At 39.6% G+C, this 26,346-nt stretch overlaps 1 protein-coding gene and 1 pseudogene across 1 annotated transcript in view; both read left to right on the top strand.

The window, feature by feature from the left end:
* Positions 1 to 26,346, top strand: part of CNTNAP2 (contactin associated protein like 2) — a 1,631,342-nt gene that overhangs the window by 1,399,114 nt on the left and 205,882 nt on the right. The window lies entirely within an intron of this gene.
* On the top strand, positions 17,681 to 18,174 carry LOC102887862 (annotated as a pseudogene).

The raw sequence follows: 26,346 nt of genomic DNA, 5'->3' as shown, positions 1-26,346 counted from the left end.
CTTGATAAAACTTTTAGCAGTTCTGGTGTCAAAAGATCCTAACATGGTGTTGCATTTAATTCGAAGCTTTTAATCAGCCTGAGAGGAAGTCCAGGTAAAAGAACAGTGATAATACAGTCCCCTTTTAACCTGGATTATTATTAGATTCAAATATGTTTATGAATATGAAGCAATTTTGAAATGATGAAGCCCTATATGAATGTAAGATAGTAGCAGATTAGAAATATTAATAACATTTTAAGTCAGGGCTAATTATTTAGGAACATGAATAATAGAGAAGAAAAAGACTATGAGTGTGACTGTGCCTCCTACCCTCAGTTAAAATTTACTGAAAGAACTAAAAGTTATGAGATCCATTTTTATTAACCATTGTATATCTCCGTTGTCTTAAAAGTGTGGCCTAGAGGACAAGCTTGAGTTTTAGAGTTAAATTAACCTTGGCTGTAAATCATAATTCTGCCACTCACTGGCTGTGTGACCTTGAAAAAGTTATATAACTTCTCTAGGCCTCAAAGTACATATGGTAAAATTCCAGAGATGCTCACTTAATTAGATAATATTTAATTCAAAACCAGAATGAGGGAAGAAATGGAATAAGAAAACAAACAAAAATAATTAATTCCAAAAGTAGGAAGAAAAGCAAAAGAAATTCATAGAAAGTCAGGAAAAAGAAAAAAATGTGAAACAGTAGAAAAAAGTTTTCTCTCTCTCTCTCTCTATATATATATATATGTAGATAGATAGATAGATATAGATAGATATAGATATATACACGCACACATACATCACATCATTGGACTAAATATACTGGCTAAAATAATTTGTCACATTAAATTAAAAAGAAACTAAATGTTCTTTATGACACACATAAAATAAGAGGACTCAAAGGCTGAATGTAAAAGGATGAAAAGATATATAATGGGCAAATAATAAATGAAAGAAAAACTGCATAACTAAAATAATATCAGATAATATAGACTTTAAGACAAAAGCCTTCTTAGGGATAGAGAGGGTCACTAAATTATGATAAAATATTCAATTTGCCTCAAAAACATAGCAAAAAAAATAAAATAGCAATTCTACACTTGAATGCACCAAGCAAAATACTTCAAAATAAAGATGGCAAAAATTGACAGAAATACATGGAGAATTTGGTAAGTCCAATATTTTGCATACTAATTTCAAAGCTAATAATTTTAAGCACATGAAAGTAAATAAACATAGAGATTTCAAAGCATAATTAACAAACTTAATTTAATAAAGTCTAAACAAAAAAAGAACACATATTCTAAGATATAAATGAAATATTTATAGCACTTTATTATTTTCAAGAAGGGAAAAATTTAAATACTTGGAACTCAGTGATAATAAATAATTCCATATAAAAATTTATGAGTTACAACATAACAGTGTAGTTATAGTTTATTTTATACTTTAAATGCTCAAATTAAAAATTAATCAAGCTGGAAACATAATTAAATGCAAATAAACTAAAAGGAGATAATATAAGAGCCGAGATTAATGAACTAGAACTTGAAGACCAGAATTCAAAGGATCAACATAGAAGTTAGTTCCTTAAAAATAGAGAAACCTCTAACACAATTGACTAAGAAAAAAAAAGATCACAAATCAACAATACAGAAAATGAAAATGAGAAATACTTATAAGCAGCAGAGATTTTAAATAACAGAATACCATAAACAAATTTTGCTGATACATTTGGAAACTTAGACAAAATGGACAAATTCCTAGTATGATATATGTATGTTAGAAAACTATTATCTTGGTTTTTGAAAGACATTTTCGTTAGTTATAGAATTTTAAGTTGACAGTTTATTTTTTCCCTTTCTCTACTTTAAAATGTTGCTCCATTGTCTTCAGGCTTGCATTGTTTCCTATAAGAAATCTGCTGTTATTCCTATCTTTGTTCCTTTTTGTACAATTGTATTATTTTTCTCTGGCTGCTTTGCTTGGCATGTACTTATGATGTACCTCGGTGTATTTTATGATTTGGGGGGATTTTGGGGGGTGTGGGGAGGCTAGAGTTTATTATTCCTCTTGGATCCATACTTTTAATGTTATCTATTCTATCATTTATGGCTGTTTTGAATCTCCTTCTATTAATTGACTTTTCTTCTTAAGGATTTTATTTTTCTACTTTTCATGCCTAGCACTATTTTATTGAATGCTGGTGTGAATTTCCCCTTGTTAGGTGTAGATATTTTTACATTTCTACAATCTTCTGGAGCTTTATTCTGGGATGCAGTTAACTTACTTGAAAACAGTTGATCTTTCTGAGACTTGCTTTTAAACTTTGTGAGATGGAGCCAGAACAGCCTTTACTTAGAGCTACTTTTTGCTCCATTATTGATGCAGTTTCCTTTTGAGTACTCTACCTGACACCCTTAAATTACAAAATATTTCACTCTGGCGGGAACGTGGCTTTGTATAAACTCAAAGACTGTTTCCTCAGCTCCTCTCAGGTCACCATTCCCCCTGGTCAAAGTAGTTGTTTTCTTATGTGCATGAGCTTATTTGTGCTCAGCTGAAGACTCAGGGGAGAACCTCTGCTGAAGCTTTCTGTGCAGTTCTCTTCTCTTGGAGGTTCTGCCCTGAGAACCCTAGACTTCTCAGCCTCCCTAGACTACCAGCTGTCTCTCTAAATATGAGTACCAGTCAGGGTCCGGAATCGCCCTGCGCTGCACTGAGGGCTAGGATAGCTTGCCAGGCAGTAAGCTGGGGCACTTGTTGGGCTCACATCATTTGTGTGTCATCTCTCAAACATAACTGTCTGTAGGGAAGGAAAATTAATTTTCCTTCTACCCTTCTTAGTTCTTAGCTGAAACCCTCCCCCTGTCATAAAAGACAGATTAACATGAGAAAAAAACAAACAAGTTTTATAAACATATATACCTCATGTATATATGGAAGATCCCCAGGAAAACTGAGTAACTCCTCAAAATGGCTCAAGCCGCCACCTTAAATACAATTTTCAGCTAAAGACAAAAGAAAGATGTGAGGAAGGTGAGGGGAGGAAACGTTTAGTAAGCAAAGTTGCCCTGCGATGCAGGTAAGACTCAGATGAAAAACAGTATCTCAGCTGATAGCTCTCCTACTGGTACAGGCCCGCTTTCTAATGTAGATTTCCTATACGAAAGGGTAACTTCTACTCTGTTTTCAGAGCCTCTGTGTCTGCAGTTTCTTAAAATCATCAGTTCAAAACAATTCTTAGGCCAAAGAGCCCTATTTTATGGTGACATATTCTGCTTCCCTTCAACTATCTAATGTCCAGTGTCTGAAAACTGCTGTTCTACTTTTTTTCCAGTTTTTTTAGTTGTTTCAGACCAAGGAAGCCAGGTCCCTTTTACTCTGTCTTGGCTAGAAGCAGAAGTTTTTAAATATTGTGATTTTTCAATGTTGTCATCTAATTAAAATGTGAAATTTTGTAAGGGAAAATTCTGCTGTCTAAACTGGGCTCTAATAGAGAACTCAGTGAAAAACAGGAGATTTTAAAGTCTTTGCACTAAAAATTGGATCGTAAGTGCTCTTTCACTCATTATGTGCCAACCACTATTCTAGGTACTTTATAGATAGGCTTATTTATCTAACATCTGTGAAGTAGGTTGTTATCATCCTGTTAAACAAAAACCTTCAAGGCCTAAAGTTTTCTCTGAAAGGAAAGGTTTATTAGCCATATGCTAGCCAGAAAAAGGACCAGGTCCTGGAGCCTGCGATTTAAACCACCAGCAGCAGGGCCGGATGGAGAAGACAAACACGTCTGTCATCCTGGGACTGACGGAGCTCTTTTATACAGTGGTTTGGAGACCACCAGCAGCAGGGCTGGATGGAGAAGACAAACACGTCTGTCATCCTGGGATTGACGGAGCTCTTTTATACAGTGGTTTGGAGAAGAAAGACGTAAGATGTTTTGAGAGAATTTATATTTGGCTATGACTGAAAGGTGCAGGGACAGTCCTGGGTAGGTGCACAGTCCGTGAGGAAGGGTGTCTGCCGCTTCAGATCAGTGTGGGCAACAGTCTGGAAAGTTCACGTGTAAGTGGGATGTGGTTGCATCTGGTGGTCAGTTCTTCACTCCAGATAATCATAGAAATAACCACCTGGAAGTTAACGCAAAGCTTCAGCATACATTCAGGAATGTGAGCTGTTGTCTGTTGATTTCATCCTGCAGCTATTAACCAGTTAACCCTCTCGTCTCTTCCTTCCGTCCTCCAGCCTCTATAACTTAACTTAGGACATCTCAGAATTTTTCCTTGTTAATCTACATTTTACAGATAAAGAAGCAGGTTAAGCAAATTGCTCAAGATCCCATAGCTAGAAAATGCCACGACTCAGATTTAAATCCAGCTTCCTTAACTACTTTGTTATGCTCCTAAGAATATCAGTTTTATCAAGTTTAGTTCTCTTTTTTTAAGCCCACAATATATTAAAAAGAGAATTGTAGATGCTGAGATAAAGTTTTTCATTTGAATAATACCCTAACACCAAAACAATTTTTGTCTTGGACTGCACTATACAAATGTTACCTGGTAGCGGTCAACTTATATGGAAAAATTCTTATTCCTGAGCAATGCCAGATAAATAAATTAGGAATTCTTTTTAAATGTTATTAAATAACCCTCTCATATCCCAGTGTTCCCAAAGCAAAGCATTGAAAAATCTTAAACTTATTTTTTTTCCCCCAAAATTCTCCCCTCAATGACTAAAGTAGAATTCGGCCCCTTCTATTTTAAAAGAAAAGTATTTTCTAACAATGTTTATTGCTAGCTTCTCATGGATCCAATGTAGAACATCTTTTTTGATGACTTCTCACTCTTCCCCAAATGTATCTCAGTTTTATTAGAATAAGAGTGAATTTCTTCTCATCATACGTCATCAGGAGAATCTCACTGCTGTTTAGAATGTGGATGAAACATTTAGTGCGCCAGGGCAGCAGGAGGGAAAAGTAGTGTCTTAACGGAAATGAGGATCATCTGTGAGTACTTTTTAGAGTCAGGAAGTCCCTACAGGACACACAGGCCACGTCGCCTTTGAGCGTCATCAGCAAACCTCCTAAGAGGAAAAGAGTAATACTGTTAACATCATTTCTCAAGGAAAGAATTGCAGATTTCGATTCTTTTCCTACAAATACCTGGTGCAAACTCCTCTGCAATTTCTGCTGTCAATAAGTTTTATAAATGCTGTACACAAGTCTTTAATTCACTACTGCCAGCTTGAGGCTTATTTATTTTTTTGAAAAAGAAGCCGGAGAAGTCATTTGAAAATTCACGGGTAGACTCTTCAGGGTCGCAGAGCGCTCCTGGAATAGCTAGAAAAACCTCTGAGAGATGGCACACTGCCCCTTCCTTCATAACAAATAGCTGTGTTTATTCATCATCTGAAGTTTGTATTAGTTAACGGAGTAAACAATTATCTTCCTATTCAAATGACAGTAACTTGTGATATTGCCCCCTCCTCACTTATTTACTGGCACAGCCAGCTTTGTAATTGTTTTTCAGGATTTCCTCCCATCCCCTTTCCCACCTTCACCTCTGAGTTCTGGAAATAATAAAAACACTTTGAAACTCCAAGTAATGGAAATCTTCCAAGAGTTTAGCTGAAGTTAGTCACATCACCTTCCCAAATTAATGGTAACTCATTCGATATGTGTCTAATGCAAGCCTTGGCAGACTTTTACTGTGAAGAGTCAGGTAGGAAATATTTAAGGCTTTGTAGGCATGTGGTCTCTGTGGGAATTACTCAACTCTGCCATTGTACTGTGAAAGCAGCCAGAGACAATACATGTAGAAGAAGAGTGTTTCAATAAAACTTTATTTATAGACACTAAAATTTGAATTTCATATAAACTTCATGTCACAAAATAGTATTTTTTTAATCTCTTCTTCAAACATTTGGAAAGGTAGAAACCATTCTTAGCCTGTGGGTCATACAGAAACAGGCACCAGACTGCATTTGACCACAGGCCGAATTTGCCAGTCCCTTCTCTAGGAGATTAGCATGAGGCCTCAGAAGGGGTTTCTCACCCCAGCACTGTCGACACTTTGGGCCAGATGCTTGTTTATTGTGGAGGATTGTCTTGTGTATTTTGGGATGTTTAGCATCATCGCTGGCCTGTAGCCACTAGTTGCCAATGGCACGTCCCACCCCCAGTTGTGACAACTAGAATGTCTCCAGACACTGACAGATGGCTTTTGGGAACAAAATTGACCCTGATTGAGAAGCACCGATCTAATATGCTGAAAGCTTAGGGTACAGCACATGAAACGTGAGTTGATGGGCTGCCTAGTACTGGATACCTTCATGTATCATCTATGAGAGATCCATGAAATTCTCATGCTTCTAATATGGAAAAGGCAATACTACTTCCTAATTAATAGCCACTGAGGAGATCCTAGACTTACAGCAACCCATTATGTCTCTTGGATGGAGGTGTTAGAGTATTTATGCAAACATATCTACTCGAGACTTAGAAGTCAGTATTCCCCACTCCCCTTTATTTCTTTTTGTATTTGTTTTTCATTCTCCTTCTTTCCACCTGCTCACACTAAAATCATACAATATGTACCTGACTACACTACAAGAGTAAAAACAATATTCGATTAAATAATGTCATCAATTTGACCAGAACACCGAGATGGTGAGGCGTGAGCCACAGGATACATAGTTTATATTAAGAACCTACATGAATCTCTGTGAATCCTGTTTCTACATAAATGTCTTTCCTTTCCAAACTTCCTTCTAAAGTGCAGATGGTGAGAGGCATACTCTTAGCTTTTTAGTTAATTATTTAGGCCAAAGACACATCGTAGGTGATGTTCTGCAATGACGACACCAAAACAGAAACATTCTTATTTTCTTTAGCTTTTTTCATCTTCAGCCTTAACTTGTTGCTATAAACATACTTCTACTCCCCACTTTAGAATATAATTTTACCATTTTTTATAATTCATCAAAGGAAGTTTTTCTAGATTGCATTAAAAGTTCTTCCATAGAATGCCAGATGATCTATTCTAAAATTTGCCCCTTTCATTCTGTACAGCCCTAGAAATAACTTTGATCCTCCCTGGAGCATATCATATCCACCTTATGAATATTTTTGTCTTAACTTTCTGTAAATTCCTCTGGATAATTATTTGATGTCTCAGCATAAGAAAAAAAATTAATAATGCATCTTTTGCCTGAAATACATGATTTATGGTGAGTGAAGTACAGCTTGCCCTGCTGAAGTAAGGCTGCCTTAACTCAGTTCTCTCCATGAGTGAGAAAGTCCTGTAGGACACGTCTGAAAAGGTCACTTGTAGATACACATAATAACAAGTGAACCTGCAGCAACAACAAAAAATTGTAACATTTTCAGAGTCAGACCGAAATTTTGCATAGGAATCTGAATTTTAGCCTCTGGCTGCTGTAACTGACTGAACCAGTCATATCTTCTCGGAGCCTCAGTTTTTTAATCCCTAGAATAAAGGAGTTAGACTCCATAATACCTAAAGTCCTCTGATTTTATGACTTGGTTATAGCCTGTGAAAACAATGACACAGTGTCATCATTATATTCTAGAGCTATTCAAATATTGGTGCCAAAGTAGTATTGAAATTCTGAATCAAGTATTTGGAAGAGTTGATGATAAATTCGGAACAATGTGTAGGTATCTGAATTCTTTGATGTTTCTTATTTTCCCCTCCTTCTGCAGTCTTTACAGGTATTTATCTGTAAAATATAGGCCATAAGAGTGAATGACAATGATAAATTACATAGTTTGATGTAATGGAAGATTTAGGTTCTTATAGAAAAACCTAGGATTAGTTAAATTAAAGGTTAAAAGCAATTTCTTTAAGTTGACAGTTCAGATTCAAAAGAAGCAAATGCTCTTGTAGTGTACAGCTCCCCCAGCGCATGGGACAGGCCCCCAGACACAGAACTGTCTGGCCCAACACGTCAGCAGTGCCAAAGCTGAGCAGCAGTGGCGCAGCCCTGTGGCAGTTCTGATCCCTGAATCAGCTGGGGTCGTCAGCTTCGTGTACCTCCTCCTATTTCCCTCCTACCCATTAGTAAATGTAGTAAATGTTAGTGGGATATTTGCAATGAGGTCTTTGGCATCAGTCTACCTGTATACACAGAGTTTTACCAACAAAAACTGTATGCTCAGGATAGACTAGATTGAACAGAACAATCTGAGCTATAATGTCTGATGTTCTTCAAGTCCGAGAAATATTCCATTACATACCCATAATATGAAAGTTCTAATTTATATTTATTTAAAGAAAAATCTGATTCTAAATATGTTCCTATCTGTGGTTCTAAAAGATACTTCTTAATTTCTATAGATGATCATTTCTGGCCTTTTTCCTTCACCCAGTTATTCTGTTTTGCTGCATGAGAGCAGTGTCCTACAGGCCATAAATGTTGGCTCTTCCCATTTTGAGAAGCACTGAGCAAACGCAAGTAAACAAATTCAGAGTGCCCCATCAGAGTCTCTCATAGGACAGAGTTTGAATGTCATTTATAGAAATCTTTCTTTTCTTCAGATATAAAAATACATTCCCTAAACTCAAGAGAGGTGATACAATTACACATTTTGCCTGAATCATCTCATCAATAATAGTATCACCTGGCTTGTTGCATCTCATTGGCATTGGCCTAAAATAGAAAATAAACAGTTGCTTCGTTCAAATGTTTTAATTTATGTTACATATCACACAAGGTCCCAGTTAGTTGATATATAGTGTTATTTATTTTAAAATAAAATTCAACAAGCTATAGATAATTGTTTGCTGATCTTGTTTTTCCTAAAAGTTTTATTGCCAAAATAAAATATTTCTCATAGAAAGCCTTGGTTTATATTACAGTGGTAGTGCAGTTGGATTCACCATGCCTTAATAAATATGGTTTCAGACATAGAAAAGATCAAACAATATACCTGAAAACGTAACAATTTTTTACTTGCATGATCTTCATCCCTCTACTTCATCTTTATTTTTTTTTACATTCTTATCTTGATATTCCAAGAGGAACAATTTACACAAACTTGGTCAATGGTAAAAGTAACAAAAGTAGATTTCAAAATATGTTTGCTTTCTCTCACACTTATTTTAAAGGAGAAATGTTCCCAGTCATTGAATGGTGATATCTGCACTTCGAGCATGTCCCACTGTGGATTTGTTACCCTGCTCACAAATACCCTGGTTTTCCTCCTTTCAAGCACATGATTAGATGATGCTTCCTTGCTTGCTCGAATGGAAGCTTGATGTGGCCGTGCGACCTGCTTCGGTCTAGATGTGGAGCAGAGGTAACGTGTCACTTTTGTATCGCAGCCTTGAGGAGCCAGTGTGCAGTTCACTCTGTTCTTCCCTGCACCATCACTGCGAACGACAGCATTCCAGATGGCTGAGCATCTGTCAGCCCGCATCCCAGTGAGGAGGACAAAGCGCAGTGAGCATAGAGCAGACACAAGATACACACGTCTGAGATGTTAGGCAACTGTGATGTCGGGGTTGTTTGCTCTGCAGCAAACACCAGCTCATACTGACTGATGAACCTACCCATTCAAGTCATTGTTTTTTGGTATAAATGCCCCAAGGAGAAGGTAGTTTTGAATAAATCTCCACTTTATACTTCCCCAAAGAATGATAATAATCCAAGAGCTATCTGATCTAAATCTTCACTGTGTAAAGCATATTTTGTCTAGGAACACCTTTGCTGATATTAATGATGAAAATTATAGAGCAGGAAGAAACATGACAAAATAAATCCTCAAACTTCAACATCTGCAGGTATCTCATTTGTCCTCTCATCTATACCCTTTGCTTTGCAGATGAGGAAGTGAGTTTCCCAAAAGGCTGTGTGAATTGTCCTCCACTGCTTTTGTTGTGTCATCCATGAAAATGTATGTGTGGGTGTGGCTGTGTACTGGGGATGAGGATGGGGTGAGCAGGAGACAGGGAAGTTAAGGCATAGGTGGAAACCATGCATACATATGGTATGTATTTATGCATGGATCCTTTATATCAGGGATCCCCAACCCCCAGGCTAGGGACAGGTACCAATCTGTGACCTGTTAGGAACTGGGCCGCACAGCAGAAGGTAAGCAGTGGGCGAGCGAGCAAAGCTTCATTTGTATTTGCCGCCGCTCCCTAGCATTAGCATCACCTCCTCAGCTCCACCTCAGATTATCAGGCATTAGATTCTCATAGGAGCACTGGTACCTGGTGCTGAAAGGTTGGGACCACTGTTTTATATCATGCATGGGATGAGTACTATAATGGAAACAAGAATAAGACAGAGGGCTTTCTATAAAGAAATTTAAAATCTCAATGACAAAACAATAAAGAAACATGAAGAAGTTAATAGCTTAAGCAAAATCATGCAATTAATAATAGTACAAAGCACCAATAAGGGTTGTTATATTTCAGAGTTGTTTTGATTGAGTGAGAAGGACCTGGGAGAGCTTCATGGCAGAGATGATATCTGAACTAAGCCTTGAAGGGTGAATGGCAAGGAGAAGAAAGGCGTGTCAAGTTAACTGAGGCCCAAAAAGAGGAGTGATTTTTCTCAAGCATATGATAGGCAGTCGTAGTATTGAAATAGTAAATGGCATAAATGTATGTGGGAAAGTGGGCCTGTGGGAACAGAGCTGAAGGAGCCAGTTGCGGAAAGAGGAAAACCAGTTACTACAGAGGAAGTGAACATAAAGAAGGGCGCCATGGGGTGGAATGAAAGGGACAGCTGTGCGAAACATTTAAAAGGAATCTCAGCAATGGGAGCTGAGCAGCTGCGGGTGAAGTCGAATGGATTAAATCAGGGTTAGGACCAAGAGGACTGGAATAATAATGGCATCATGGCCCAGATGGCAAGGCCTGGAGGCCATCTGATGACCATCTAACAACTGGGCATGTTAGACTAAAGCCCAAGAGAAAAGCCAAAGCTAGTGATAGTTTTCTGTCATGACTTATGGGAGGGACAGCTTGGAGGGGAGGTGTATTGATTGAACCTTGTATAATATCACAGCAAAGGCAGAAAAGGCAGGGCCAGAGGAAGAGATGGAGAAAGTTTGTTCACAGAGGCAAAACTCATCAAAGAAAACTGATGTAGCGGAGAACCAGATACTCTTGGTGGTATGACAGTTTAGAGAGAGTTTCCTAAAGGTCGGGGCTCAGCGATATCAAAGAGAATGAGGAGCAAGAAAAGACCATTGGACTGAAAGCTTGGAATTTCCTTGGTGGCTTTAGAGGAAGCATTTCATTAGATTTTGGGACAAGCCAAATTATGAAGGGTTAAGGGGAGACAGATGGGAAGGATCTGAAGGGCAATGATACACGCTATCCACTCCAGATCAGTGAAATGAAGAAGACCAGTGCCTGAAAGGGCCAGCAAGTGTACTCAGTTGTGTGTTGTGTTGTGTTATGTTGTGTTGTGTTGTGTTGTGTTGTGTTGTGTTGTGTTGTGTTGTGTTGTGTTGTGTTGTGTTGTGTTGTGTTGTGTTAGGATGGGAAATACCTGAAAGCAAAGAAGTTGATTAGGAAGATGCTAAAAAATAATGATTTTCTTAGACTTGTGTAACAATTTATGATTGACAAAATTTGTAGTTGACATTGACATTTTCCATGTAGCTTTCACAATAACAATAGAGAAATTATATCGTTTTGGCGTGAGGAGCACAGGGATCCTCCACTCTGTTGCTATTTTCTTTATAGCATAGATTCATCTAGAGGGAAGAAACTAGTTGGAGATGCAGCACATTCAGAGAGCGGAGGGGGAACTGAGAGTTACAGGGAGGTTACCGTTGAGGAGACCAGGGGCAATGAGGAGAAAGTAGACAGAATTTTGTATGTTTTACTCCCCAAAGCAAAGCATTCAAACACTCTGCATACTATTTCAGTTATGCTTGAGATAACACACTTGCATTTGAAGGAAAGGGCTGATTATGACTATTTCTTACAATATTCAAGCTAGGTGATTATGTGATACTCTCTGGATACTCTCAAAAGTCTTTTGCAAAAATGCAGAAATTCTAGAAATGTCTAGAAGTTACGTAGCTGAGGGTCTGCATGACATGCAGTCTTTCTCTGAAAAAGAAAAAGGGAAAAATACAATTACATTTTTCTTTAGCTTACCGTTGACGGCAGGGCTTTTTCAACAGGGGTCTGAAGCTCCCTGGATGGCCACAGATGTAATATCACAGATCTGCTTATTTCCAAAATGCTATATTCTCATTTTATGATAATTTGAAAGGTGAAATTTCTCTTTTGCTGCTACAACCCACAACTGAGAAACATTTTCACGGAAGACTTTATTTTCTTAAGGCAGTGTTTCTTAATATAAATTCTCACAACACAGAATTTATTTTTCCTTTAATGCATTCACTGCTCTTGACCAAGGCACCAATTTGCTGCAAACCTTATTTCCTGCTGCCACCTGGTGGACACTGCACAGGAGTTTTACAGAGTCTCTGGCAGTACTGGGAGAGGGGGCCAGGCTCAATCCCACACGGTGATCAAAGGAAAGGTCTTTCTATTAAACTCCCTGGCAGCAAAACAGCAAAGGGTTGGCTCCTTGCCCCTGGGGACTGTGCAGAATGTCACATTTCAGACGCCTACAGCATTTTTCTCTTCTTTTATCTTTAGACTCTTGTGGCTCTCAGATCTGGAATATAATTCTTTCCCAAAGATTCTTTAAAATCACTATTTGTTCCTTCTTTGCTCTGTCATCCTTTTTTTTTCTTTCTTTCTTTTTCGTTTTCAGGTGCGGTAGAGGGAGGAGGAAGAAGATGGTCATTTTAATGTAAAGAAGATCATGCTAAAATTACATAACTTAATTACATTAATTCACTGCAATAACAGTCTGGTATGACAGGTCATTTTGCTTTACTCAGCTGAGTCTCTTCTGCAGAGGAATCATGAGGAGAGGGTTAGAAAGTGCTTTATGATCATAAATGAGCTATACTCACTTAGAGGAGGGACATACATAGAAGTGACATTGTTTTTAATAAAGTTTCATTCAAAGCAGTTTGGCTGGTTTGTTCTCTCAAGTGTAATGGGAAACAAGCCAGTGCTGAGATTAAATACCCCAATGATCGATCCCTCAAGCTTTTTATTCTGTAATAAGTCAGTGCTCAGCTGTACAGCTTTATGTGTTACCCACGACAGTCGTTTAGTCAGTCAATTTCAGGCTAGCGATAAAACTTTGAGTAATAGGAAAGCAGTATTGATGCTCCATATTCTTGGTGAGGAGATGTCTATAAATTAAACTTCCCAGGTATACACTCAATTTATATTTAACAGCTATTACAAAATGTAATATCTTAGTAGAACTGGATTATGACCATATATATGGAAAACTAATTAAAGCTGTTGGAAATAACCTATTTCTCTTTGAATTATTTATATAAATACGTAGAGATCAGAAAATTTTACTGCAAGTCAGATGTGTTCCTGTCTATGGCTATTACATAAAGCTAAGAACATTTTATGGGGAAAGTTATGATTCTTAAAGATTGAGTTCCAAATGTGGATTTTCCTATTTTCATAAGGCTAGAGTTTAAGTTATTAGACATCAGTGCTTTTCAAAATAGCTTTTTATTCTCACAAGATAAAACTTCTTGTAAAATCTTTTATTAAAAAAATATAATTTTTACTAATTGACTAATTCGTCTTCACTAAGTGCTAATCTTAAAAGAGCACCAGTGCTTTTTCAGCTTTCAAATGAAAAGATTATGAGTTAGTACTCCGATTTCTCACCTTTTAATAAAATTTCCATTCATTTCATAATGTTAAAATTTTTGATAGTCATTTTAAATATATTTTTTCCTTTGAATTTTCTAAAATTAAACAAATGCTCTTTCATTTAAAAAAAAAGACTTCCGGATGGAATAACCTCTGCGTTTACCAGGCCTGGTCTTTGTCCTCCCTGAGGGATGGAGGACGCGGTCAGTGCTCACTGCGTGTTACCGGGGAGCAGGCTGCGGGGAGGGGAGAGATGAAAGCCAAGTGTAGCCAGCCCTGGAGCCCAGAGGGGCAGGTGAGGTGGAGTGGTGAACGTGGGCGGTGGGGCTGCACGTGCGCTCGGCGCGGGGTGGTGGCGGCCTTCCTGCACGGCCCACACGGAGCGCGTCAATTTTAACAATCCCACAAGAAATTTCTGCTTACATTTACACAGTGGCATTTTCCCTGGGGTATTGTTTGTTTGTTTATTTGTGGGTTTTTTGTGGGGGAGGGATTAGCTTCTAAATCAAAGCTAGCTATCCCCCACCCACTAAGGTTGGCAGGACATCCAAGAGCGATCATCGTGGGGTGCTCCATTTAGAGGTACGAGAGAAAGAAGAGTGCAGGGAGGAGACTTCTGTGGTCCAAGAGGAGTGAAGGATTCCTTACGCTCCTTAGTACCTGCTTGTCACTGCCCTTGGACACTCCTCTGAATCTGTATAGATATATTTGTTTTCTACTAGATACCAGCTCTAAACCTGGAACTGCTCCTGTTAAGTCATTAAATGTTGTCTCATTTAGTTCTGAAGTGACCTTCAGACACAATGTTGAGAAGAAAACAGTCTCAGGGAGTTTAATTTGCCCAAGCAGTAATTTATCACAATTATTTGGTTTATTGAGGACGATTTGAAATTGTGTCTTTATGATGACTGATATTTTAATGTCACAGGGGTTTGAGAAAGATCTTTTCTGTCTTAGTCTGTTTGGGCTGCTCTATCAGAATATCATAGACTCAGTGGCTTATAAACAACAGAAATTTATTTCTCACAGCTCTGGAGGCTGGGAAGTCCAAGATCAAGACTCAGCCAGAGTCGCTGTCTGGTGAGAGCCCACTTCCTGACTCATAGATGGCCATCTTCCCACTATGTCCTCAAATGGTAGAAGGGGCGAGGGAGCTCTCTGAGGTCTCTTTTATAAGGGCACTAATCCCATTTATGAGGGCTCCACCCTCATGACCTAATCACCTCCCAAACCCCCTCCCCTCCCCCTGCAACACCATCACATTGCATAACAGGATTTAAGATACGAATTTGGGGGGACGCAAACATTCAGGCTATTGTACCTTCTATAGAAATACTTTTATTTGTACTTTCTTTAATGCCCATTTTTTAGTTTTATGAATTAATAAACAGTATATACTTATTTAAACAAAATTATCAGTAATTCCCAACTATCCATAGATTACCTGTTAATTTACACAACTAACAGTCAGAACGTAAAGATCTAACCAATTAAATTTCTCAAACACTTAAATATTGAATACAAACTTAATCAAGTATTTTCAAGTATTTAATTGAAATAAAAATTCCAACATATTCAATTTTTCTGAATTTTTAAATACCTTAGAATATATAAAACTCTCACAAAATTATTATAACTATAAGGGTAATCAGTACTTCTAGATTAAAATCGGTTATAAACATGCAAATCTAGTGAATTTAAATTTGTCATATATCCTTATCCCGATTCATATTTTAATTCTTAGTCTTTTCCTGGCTTACTTTCCTAATATATCAGTTGTCTTACTGTTCTTATTGCTTCTTAGGTTTCAAAATTATTACCACATCCAAATGAAAAACAATGATCTCACAGCAACCAAGAATGTAGCATTTAGGTTATGAACCAATTGATTCTTGGTGAGGACACAGGTCCTGGTTCCTAAGGAGATGTAGACGCTAGCCAATGATTATCAAATTAAGCTTCATTTAAGTCCACATACATGAAATTGGGGTTTTTTTTAAATGATAGTTCTTCACAAATATTTTGGCCAATATCGCAAACCCTATTGTGTTATCCCATTATTATGATGACTGACTTGGTCTGTTATAGAATCTTATTGGGAATTTTTTAAAATATTTTATTAAGATTATTTGGTTTATTTGAAAACATTACCTCCTAGCAGATAATGTGTTGAGTCTACATTTTAATTCTCTTCGGAACACTGACTCAAATGATCATTTTTGAAATCAGTGTTGTTTTCTTTCTGCATGGTGTGGCCACTGGCACTAATGAACTCTGAGCCCTCATTTCTACCCAGTTTTCATGTGTGCTTCCAGCTCTGGTTGGTCCTTTTGATCTCATTATAACTACCTTTCTTAAGGTTATTTGGCTTACTGGTTTTTTGCCTCCTATAGCACTTACTGTGTCTGCGTGTGTGTGCGTATGTATACATACACTATATAATTTGTAGTCAGGAATATAATTAGCAGAGGAAGCAAAATACTCACATATATGAACCCCCTGTTAAACGTACCCTAATTTGTTTACCTTTCTTTATATTATAACTATCCTTTATATGCCTTATATTAACTTTTCTAGGTATCATGACAAACAAATAACTTTTAGAGACCAGACACAACTTCTTTAGCCAACCATAATTCATGCTCACTGAGCTCTCTCTCACGCTTAACGCCAAATCATCAAAATTCAGCCAACAGGAATATCTTTGACTTGACTCTATCCTTTTAGTATTTTAGTTTAATCTCCAACGTTCTTAAAAGCATTCTTGCTTTCTGGCAACAGTGAGATGTCTCAGACCCATTTCAGTCTGTTTTGTTTTACTGCTCAAGGTGTGGACTCAGCGTCCCTACCAGAAATAGCAGAGGATAGTAGAGAATAATAGTGCAAAATCCGGGTGCACGGGGCACCAGGGGAGTTGATGGTGTGAGTAAAAACACTGCTGCGGCTGCTTGACCGAATAATGACGGAAATGGGAAAATACCTGTTATTTTAGTGTCGTAAGTCCCTAGTGCTATTCCTAAAAAGAGTATATATTGCTATGCCCTACTTTTCTCAGAGTGTGTGATTTCACTGACCACTGAGACATGTTTTTACATTGAAACATTTGTCCATTCTTGCTGCTTAGGCAAAATACATTGAAAGATTTCTTGTGCCCACTTTTGTAAGGATTCCAAACCATATATACTTGCACAGAATTGTGTTTAGAATTTTCTGTGTGTGCATGTGTAAATGCACACATGCATAAGGATGTTTATTTACCTCCCAGTAGCAGGGAATGTCTTTTTATCTAGCCCTTAGGGTGACTATAGATTGCACTTGCTTTCCACCCCGCGATGAATTAATGTAAACTATGACCTTCGTTTAAATCTCTTTTGTTTTCATACTTGTGTGAATTAGTTACTTCATACTCTCACATAACAATTTACTCTTTCTATTTGGAATAATATACTTATCCCAGTTCTTAAAATTGGCAAGTAATGACTAAAGGATGAAGCTACCTAATTTGCCTTATGTATAGTTGAGAGAAGCCAGTGCATATGGAACAAAATGAGGATGAGGAAAAAGAAGTATTCTTTAGATTTTAAAAAGTCAACAAATAGAAACGTTTGTTATTCTAAGAAATCATTATTTATGATTTAAGAAAAACATAAAGAAAACCCAAAATAGGGAAGAATTATTTCTTCATTCTTTTTTTGACATATTGTTTTCATCTCCACTGATTTTAATACGTCCCAGTTATCAATATGTCTGCTGCGTCTTATATTGAACTGTTTCCACTGAGCATCTCCATAGGTCAGGTGGTAACTTTACAGCCACCACAAGCCACTTTGGCTGCCATCTTGCATCCCCACGTATATGCATGCACTTATTCTCTGCTGCTCTACCCAGGAGCCCGTGAGCGCCAACCCTCATTCCTCATGTGGCCCCGTTTCCTCTCCAACAAAATGAAAGAAACCATCACAAACCAGGAAAAACTCGCCAAACTGCAGGCACAGGTGCACATTGGTGGGACAGGAACTGCTCATAGAAGCAAGGGGGTGGTTCACAGAACAGCTACAGCAGATGATAAAAAACATCCGTTCTCCTTAAAGAAGTTAGTGGGAAACAACACCTATGCTGTTGAAGACATGAGTGTGTTCACAAACCAAGGAACAGTAATCTGTTTCACAGCCCTGAAGTTCGGGCGTCGCTGGCAGCAAACAGGTTGCCTGGTACAGCCAGGCCAAGACAAAGCCGCTGACGGGAGTGCTGCCCAGCACCTCCCAGCAGCTTGGTGCAGGCAGCCTGCTGGTGTCAGGAGCATCAGGAGATAGGCCGACGCTCTGCCCAGGCTCTGGATGAAAAGCCGCTCGCTGCTGGAGAGGGTGTTGACAATGAAGTTCTAGATCTCGTGGACAATTTCGATGAGGCTTCCGGGAGTGAGGCAACGAACTGAGCCACAGTGGCCTGGAAAGTAGTCTTATTTTGCCAGTGATCTAACTGAAAATAATACACACTCATATAGGGAAGAGAGAGTAGGCTCGTGCAGCCTCTGTTCTCGGTCTTTAGGCCCGGTCTGTTTCATCTGCTTGCAGAGACAAGTTCCTAACTCTTATAGCCGTTTGGTTGAATGTTGACCAGCAAAAACAGGTGTTACATTCTGCTTGATGAAGGTGGGGCGGGGAGTCTTATGTTCTGTTTACTCTGGTGAATAGCACGTAAGTCCACATAGAAATGTGAATCAGGTGTTTCCATCTTGACGAATGGCATTGTTCCAAAAGGGCAAGAAACCAAGGAGCTCTAAAGCCTCCCTGAAAACAATGGAGATGTGTATTATACTATACTCTTGGATGGATGAAGGGACAGAGGCAGCCGGGGCCCCATGGGGCTGCAGGTCAAATGCATTCTGGAACTTCAGGGAAGGCTGAAATACATGCATGAAGAGAACCAGCAGCAGCTGCCCTCATGCCCAGTGATGGTCTTGCTGTCAAGGTCCAAAGCCCAACAGTTTTGAGTAAGAAAATAGCTTTGAAAACGTGTTTACCATGGTTTAAAAATCCTCCACTGCGAACACACCCAGCTTTTGTTCTTTCCATGGAGCTTCGATTTCTCAGGAAGACATAACCTAGCAATGCTGGGGTTGCAGCTTCCACAAATGCCCTGACTAGCATTAGAGGAAGAGGAGAGACAGAAGGCATAGGATCCCTGCCTATTACAGAGCTTATTTAGGAGTGTGTGCATGGTTTGTTAGATGTACAGAGAGGTTGGCAAAAAGGAAAGGACCCACGGTCTCCATTTAAAAAAAATAATAATAAGCTTTCTTTCATTGATCTGCCTCCCAACGACTAGGTCAGAGGTTTAATTGATAATGCTCTACATCTTCTCACAGTGACTGTTCCAGTTATCATAGTTTCTAAATGGAAGAAAACATGGTAACTCTCTTTAGTAACATACGTAGGGTTTAAATAAAAATAAATAGCATAGTCCATATGTCTTAAACACAAAGATTAATTCTGTATTAACAAGTACCTGGTAGCCCTTTTGGTTCAACATTTTTCTAATAGGCATATTTCTGTTCTGTTTTCTTTAAAAAAAAATAGAGAGAGAAAAGGAAAAAGAGCTTTGTAGTCAAACGTGTGCATCAACAGGTACTGTGCACTCCTCCCAGAGAGTAACAATGCATCGTGACATGTCCTGCAGTAAAGAACCTATTTAACATTCTGTAATACTTTTTTGATATGATAGCTATTGACATTCCAGAATTCTACAGATAATATTTTGTTGAATATACTTGGAAAATACTTAACCAATCAATCTATTTACAATGGAAGAAGTTATAAATTTGCTCAGCCATTAGCAGCTAATACATTTGAAAGACCATTATCATAAAAAGTAAATTATAAAGTTAAGCCAAGACCAACATTTTTGTTCTCTTAGACATAATGTTTATTTTACAAGCAACATGGTGGCAAATTCACCCTTACCCAACTGGTGAGAGAACATGGTGGGTTGGTTCGAACCCATCACTTACACCCACCATAGTGTACAAAATGTTTTTAAATGCATGTAAGAAAAATACTTTCCACAGGGTTATTGAAACAATAAAAACAGGCAGAAGGAAGTGATTAGGGTACAGATTTTGCACTTAGGCAGACTTGCTCTGCTGCCCCTCATACTACCCATGGGAACTTGAGCAAGTTACTTAATCTCTCTAAGTGTCAACTGTTCCATCTGCAAAGGGGAATAATAGCAGCAGCTACTTTATAGGGTTTGTGAAGCTCAAGTGGAATTATGCATATTAAGTGCCGAGCACATTGAATGATATAGTAAACTGCCAATAAATATCAGCTATTGTATTTTATCATCATTGTCTCTACAAATAATAACTTTTTTTAACTAAGACTAAGAAGAAAGTAAAATGTCATTACAGATAGAGAGGGTAGGATCTCCTGGCAAGATGTGTGACACGTGTTGCTATTTAAGTCTGTTCAGAAAGCTGTCCTGTTGGCTCTGCAAAGCGTAACTTGGGAGGCGGGAAGAAGTATTAGAGCCACGGAGACAGGAGCAACGGGAAAAGGGAACTTGAGAGACATTTTGGAGGTAAAATTGACAGACTTTGGCATCTGCTTTTGCAGGAGCATAGACATTATGGCTCAGAATAGAGCCTGAAGCTTCCTAACATGGAGTTGCTTCATGAACAGTGACAGCCTTAAGATAAAGACCCAAGAGGAGCCAACCTTGGGGTGAGGGCAGTGAGTTTGGTTTTATACTTGCTCTCTGAAGCTTCTGGTAGAAAATTGGAAAAGATAGACATGTCCCGCTGGGACTTCGGCACTTAACTCTGATTAGAGGTCTGTGCTGGAGGCATGGATGCTGGTTATCAGTGGGAAGAGAGTGGGGATCACACAGAGAGACAGTCTATATAGAGAAGAGCAGAGAGGCATGAGTGGAGCCCTGGGGAACACAGATATTTAGGAGATGGTCAGAGGCAGTAGAACCAATGAATAGAACAAGAGTAAAATGAAAGGAAGAGGACCAGAGAAAAATGTTCTGAAAGCTGCGAGCCTGAGTAAACAAGCATAGAAGTCAAGAATAAAGGCTCCAGGCCAAGTGTCTGAACTTACTCCCGGCTGGATCATGGGCTGAATCCAATGTCCTGTTTTCCCCAGAGACCCTTAGAGAAGCCAAGTTTGGCTCTCACTGTCAAGCTCTCTCTAGCGAAGGAGGCAAAGTCCTTCTGCATCACATGATGCAGAGAGGCTGGACCTCCTCTCTGTCCGTGTGGCTTCCAAGCTATTTCTGCTCACCGAAACCTAAAGCAGGAGGGAGTTAGGATTTCTTGACAGACTGTCTTTGTGTCCTCAGTGTGAAGCTTCACCAATAACAAATATGAATGTCATGTTTACCTTTCATGAAGTACAAAATTAGTCAGCCTTCTATAATACGTGATCGGAGAGTTACCAAGACTCCAGAAGCATGATTCCAAAACTTCTGGAGTTTCCAGAAGCCACCGAGGCGCTCATTAAAGGGTAGATACCTGCCCAGGGCTGAGTGGTTCCGAATAGCTGGGGTCACAGCTCAGAGAGCTGCGTTTTTAGCAAACCCTGCAGACTGTTCTAGTGCATGCCGAAGCTTGCGAGCCGCTGGTGGTGGAAGAAACAGACATCGGACTGAAACAGGCAGAAAGAGCACCACCTGGGGAAAAACAATCCGAAGGGAATACTGCTTTCTACTCGTGGGAGATAATCCTTAACAGGATTGCGATGCTCTGTGGAAACTAATCAGGCCTAGCTTCTCATCTTCCGAATATTTCTGTGGAAATTTTCTCCCTTCCTGCTCTGAGTTTTGATTAATACACAGTGGAATGCTTTACAGTTTTTCAAGCATGTGAAATAGAGCAAGTGTATTTTCTTCAAAGAAAGATATTTTGAAGTTTAGTGTTAAAAGTAAAAGTTATGAAACAGTTTAACTCTTGTCTTCGGAGTGTGGAGAGTTGTGTTCACATTGTGGTTTTCATTGCGCACTTCCCAACATACACTTCATTTTTCTCAAGCATGAAAACTGACGCCTTTTTTTCCTTCTTACATGTGTCAGTGTCCAAATTCATTCTCACATGTAAACTTTGGAAATTATTACTTGATTCTCGTTAGTGGAGAAAATTAGAATCGTTTATGTTCCACCATGTTATTCTAACATTGTCCTCTCATTCGTCAAGATTTTTAAGCTGAACATTTTACAGGGTGTGGGGGGGCCTGGCAATGAAACATAGATCATGGCTGAAAGGCAACTACTAGATATAAAATATAGACCATGAATATTGAAATATTTATCTCTACCTTGTGTTGTTACTTGAAATCATATCATCAGAGATTAATTAGTTTTGATCTTAAAGACATTTCAATCTTCAGGAGTTCCTTATTAAAATAGTTTTTTAAAAAACAGGGGTAAATAATAATTACGCCATTACCAGCCACCACATTATGAAGGTTTGGTTGATTAATACCTGATAGCAGAATTGGTAAAGGTGAAGCTAGAGATGCAACTTGGAGACCAGGGTTCCAAGAGACAGAAGGACACCAAAACCAAAATGTCACCTTACATTCCTAAAGTCTCTCAAATGAGTAATTCTCCTCATGTCTACAAGGGTCTGTGAAGGCAAGCAGAACTTTGAAGGACTTACCTTCATTAAGCATTGGAGCACAAACCTCAGCCAGTGAGTAAAAGAGCTTCCCTATTGAGAAAGATCAATATCCTAACAGCCCTTAACAGGAATAAAATAATCATTAGCCAGCCTGAGAGAAGAGGAAAGACTCAGAGCCTGGGCAGAATTATTGGATGAATGTGGCCCAGCGCCCAGCCTTCCTTTAATATAAAGCTACTTGGAGGTAGCAGAGCTAGAGAAGTATAGGTGGGTGGGTGTGGGTGTGCATGTGTGTGTGTGTGCGTGAATGTGTGTGTGTGCATGTGTGTGTGGCTGTGTGTGTGCGTGTGTGTGCGCGTGAATGTGTGTCTGGCTGTGTGCGTGAATGTGTGTGCATATGTTTGTGTGTGTGCACGTGTGTGCGCGCGTGTGTGTGCGTGAATATGTAGCTGTGTGCGTGAATGTGTGCATGTTTGTGTGCGTGCACGCGTGTGTGCATGCACATGTGCGTGTGCGTGCATGAATGTGTGGGTGTGCATGAATGTGTGTGGGTGTGTGCGTGAATGTGTATTTGTGTGTGTGCGAATGTGTGTGTGCGCGTGCACGTGTGTGCATGTGTGCATGCACGTGTGTGCATGTGTGTGTGTGAATGTGTGTGCATTTGTGTGCATAAATGTGTGTGCGTGTGTGAGCGTGAATGTGTGTGTGGGGTGTGGTCAACTCAAGGTGGAGGGTGGAAGATTAAGGAGAAGGTCAAGTGGATTGAAACCAGCTCTAAAGCGACCATTCTCCAATACTAAATGTTCTTGAAATTTATTTCCCTGCATCTGTAGGTAAATGTCCTTCTGTTCTTGAAACAGTAAATCCCCATAAACTTCCCATAAAGTTTTGCAGAGGTAAAATGTGAGAATAGTTCCATCAGAATCCATTCGGTGCTTTGTTTATACATCTTGAGATGTAAAGCCCTGTTTTTTCTCCCAAGCCCCTAGACTGAGAAAAGGTCTGAACGCAACACCTTTCAAAGCCGCTGAACTCTGGGCGGCTGCCTGACTGCTGGAAGTAATTGCCTCCAAAACCTAGATCAGGCCACCTCTACTCAGTTCAAATTAACATAACCTACAGCTCCATGCTGTGGCAGTTAAAACTTTAACTTCTGCTTCTTGTTATAATCTAAACTCACTTTTTAAAATATTGAGATTCCCAAACAACTCAGTTCCAGGCAAGCAGACTTCTCACTGCTCCCAAAAACCTAGATGGCAATCCTGAGACACCAAAACCTCTATTTTAAAACTCGAGATTTTGAAGTGGAAAATGTAAGTCCAGTCATGAAGTGGTGCATCAGACTAAATTTCATGGTAATCACTTATTCAATGTGTCATTATCCAGACGCGTATTTTTGCACCACATTATGATCAGTAGATGTGGGCCGAGGTTCCGCCACTTGGGGTTGCCGCGGTACGTCTGTGACCCCGTCAGACCCGCAGAGCAGTTGGCATGCTCCCTCTGCGTCTGCAGTGCTGCAGTGGCTGCCGCGCTTGGCAGCATCTGCCCGTGAAAATGCTGTGCCCTCTCCAGGCACATCAGCCGCTGGTCACACCCCCGAAGAGGTCTGTCCTGCCCCGATACAAATTCCTAGATTTCTTTGATATTAAAGCTATTCTAAATCGACCTACTGGATGCCATTGCACTCACCTTATTGTTCGTTGTAATTATGTGACACGGAGTTATAAAACTCCTACTCGTCTTACAGCATCTCAGACCAGCGCTCTCAGCGTGGATCCCAGCTCGCAGTCCTCGGTGACGATGACCGAAGCTCGATGTCCGTGAACCTGCCTGACAGCACGGAAACAGCAGCGAGGCTTAGAGTTGCAAAAGGGGACCGTGTCCTCATGTGCTCTTTCTGTCCTTAAAGTCTGAATATCTCCTTCAGCTCGGACGCACTATGTATTTTTATATTAGAGTCTATTTTCACTTAGCTGCTGGATGGAAATTTATGTCAGGCCTTCTTCCCACGGCGTTCCTTTCATCTCAAGTATTTACAAGTTCTTAAGAAATTCCGGCACGTTACATATAAATCCAAACCAACTATCTCCCCCCTACATATAAAGAAGTCTGTTAGTTTTCTATTATTATTAATGAATAGGCATAAAGAAAATTTTTTTTGCCTTTTTATAGTTCTTTGGTATTTTATAATGCTGCTTTATGTCATTACAACGACCCTGTTGACAAAGGAACTGTTTTCCTAATTTACAAATAAAGGAGCAGGTTTTAAAAGCTCCGTCCATTTGCTCCTCTCCCCTTTTCGCTGTGGGTGGTTCTGCTGCCTTACTGATCCCAGCCCTAGGGGCATGGGGACCGTGGTCATTTCAGGAGGAAAACGACAGTATCGATGACTAGGACGTGTGAATCTTTTTATTTCCTATAATGAAAAGGGCACAGAAAGGAAACCTTGATTTGTGTAACATAATTGTATGGATCATATCAATCCATTACTCGGCCGTGAAGAGCAGCTTCCAATTTTCACATCCACCATTCTGCAGAAATGGGCGGCTTTTTTCCACACTTTACTCACCTAATGGATTTGATATCAAATCTGTTTTTCTATGGAAGTAGGGCTCTGGGGGCTTGTAGTCCACTAATGCACGAGGCCCGCCTCACACTGCAGCATCCCTCTGCACAGCGGCTGAGTGTGGCCAAATGCAGCGCAGCCCCTTGCACTGGGGCTTCGACCGTTCTTCATTACAGCGGAGCAGACGGTAAAACGGGGGCTTTAGTGGCATTAGACCACGAATTACAGTTATATGGAGAGAAAAAGATAAGAAGAAACAGATACCAGCAGGAGACATGAGAAAGACAGAAGTGACGCCCACGAGGCCGGCGGCTCTCGGAACCATTGTCCACTGCCCAAGTGCAGGCCGAGGACCCCGCGGCTGCGCAAGGGCTGCTGATGGTTGTGCTGGCGTTTGGAACCGTTGGGGTTTTCCTCAGGACAGCGAAATGATCAGTCGTGCATTTTAGATGGATTCTTCTGTTGGCTTTGTAAAGGCTGGATTTACGATAAACAAGAGAGAGCAGAACCAACGGTTAGTGTGGCATCCAGGCAGGAGAGGCTGGCCCTAGCCCTGGCAGTGGGAAGAGTGGAGAGGAGAGGACACATTTCAGAGGTGTGCTCATCAGGCCTCGGATGGATTGGGTCCTGAGGATCGACTCCCAAGTTTCTGGTTTGAGTGGCAAAGTGGGGCCAGCTCCAGTGTGGAGAATACTACAGGTAGAGTTGATTTGGGAAAATACACACACACACATTTCAGTCATTTAAAGTTCGAGGTACTTGTTGGTGATGGTGAAACTGTCCAGTATGAAATACATCTCTTAATCTTAAGCTCATAGTAAAGATCTAACCACATGCGTAAGATTGGGAATCATTGACCTATGGTTATTGCTTGAAGTCATGAAAGAGGGCGAAATGGCTCAGGAGAAGAAAGAAAAGCAGATTTATCCCTGGGACGGACACATGAGCCTTTAAAAATTGGGCAATCCCCAGAGTCACCCATCCTGTGGCCACTTCTGTATAGTACACTACTTATTAAATATTTTTTATTTCAACCCGCATGTAGTAGGTATAAAGTTCTTCTACAACTTCGGATGCAACAAAGATTTATTTCTGCTAAATCAGACAGACCTTGCTCCAGTCCTTTACTCACCGAATGTGAGAGACTTGGGTTTACTATTCCTTCCTTCTTTGGAATTAGTCACGGAAACTTTGGGAGCTTACTCAAGACAGAAATTTGAGTGAAGAACAGGAAGCACAAACGTTTCCAGTAACACCTAGTTATTCATTTCTCCACTTCTGGTTATTCACTTTTAACTTTGAATCCCAGTATACTTAGGATGACTAGAATAAATTAGACATAACTAATAGCCCCAATAAAGAAAGTTCAGTGAACTTTGGGGATCTTATGTGGAGACCCTGAAGAATTTTACAAGAAA

Source organism: Pteropus alecto, unplaced genomic scaffold (assembly GCF_000325575.1).
Source record: "Pteropus alecto unplaced genomic scaffold, ASM32557v1 scaffold48, whole genome shotgun sequence".
NCBI lineage: Eukaryota > Metazoa > Chordata > Mammalia > Chiroptera > Pteropodidae > Pteropus > Pteropus alecto.
This window is presented reverse-complemented; position numbering and strand designations above follow the sequence as displayed.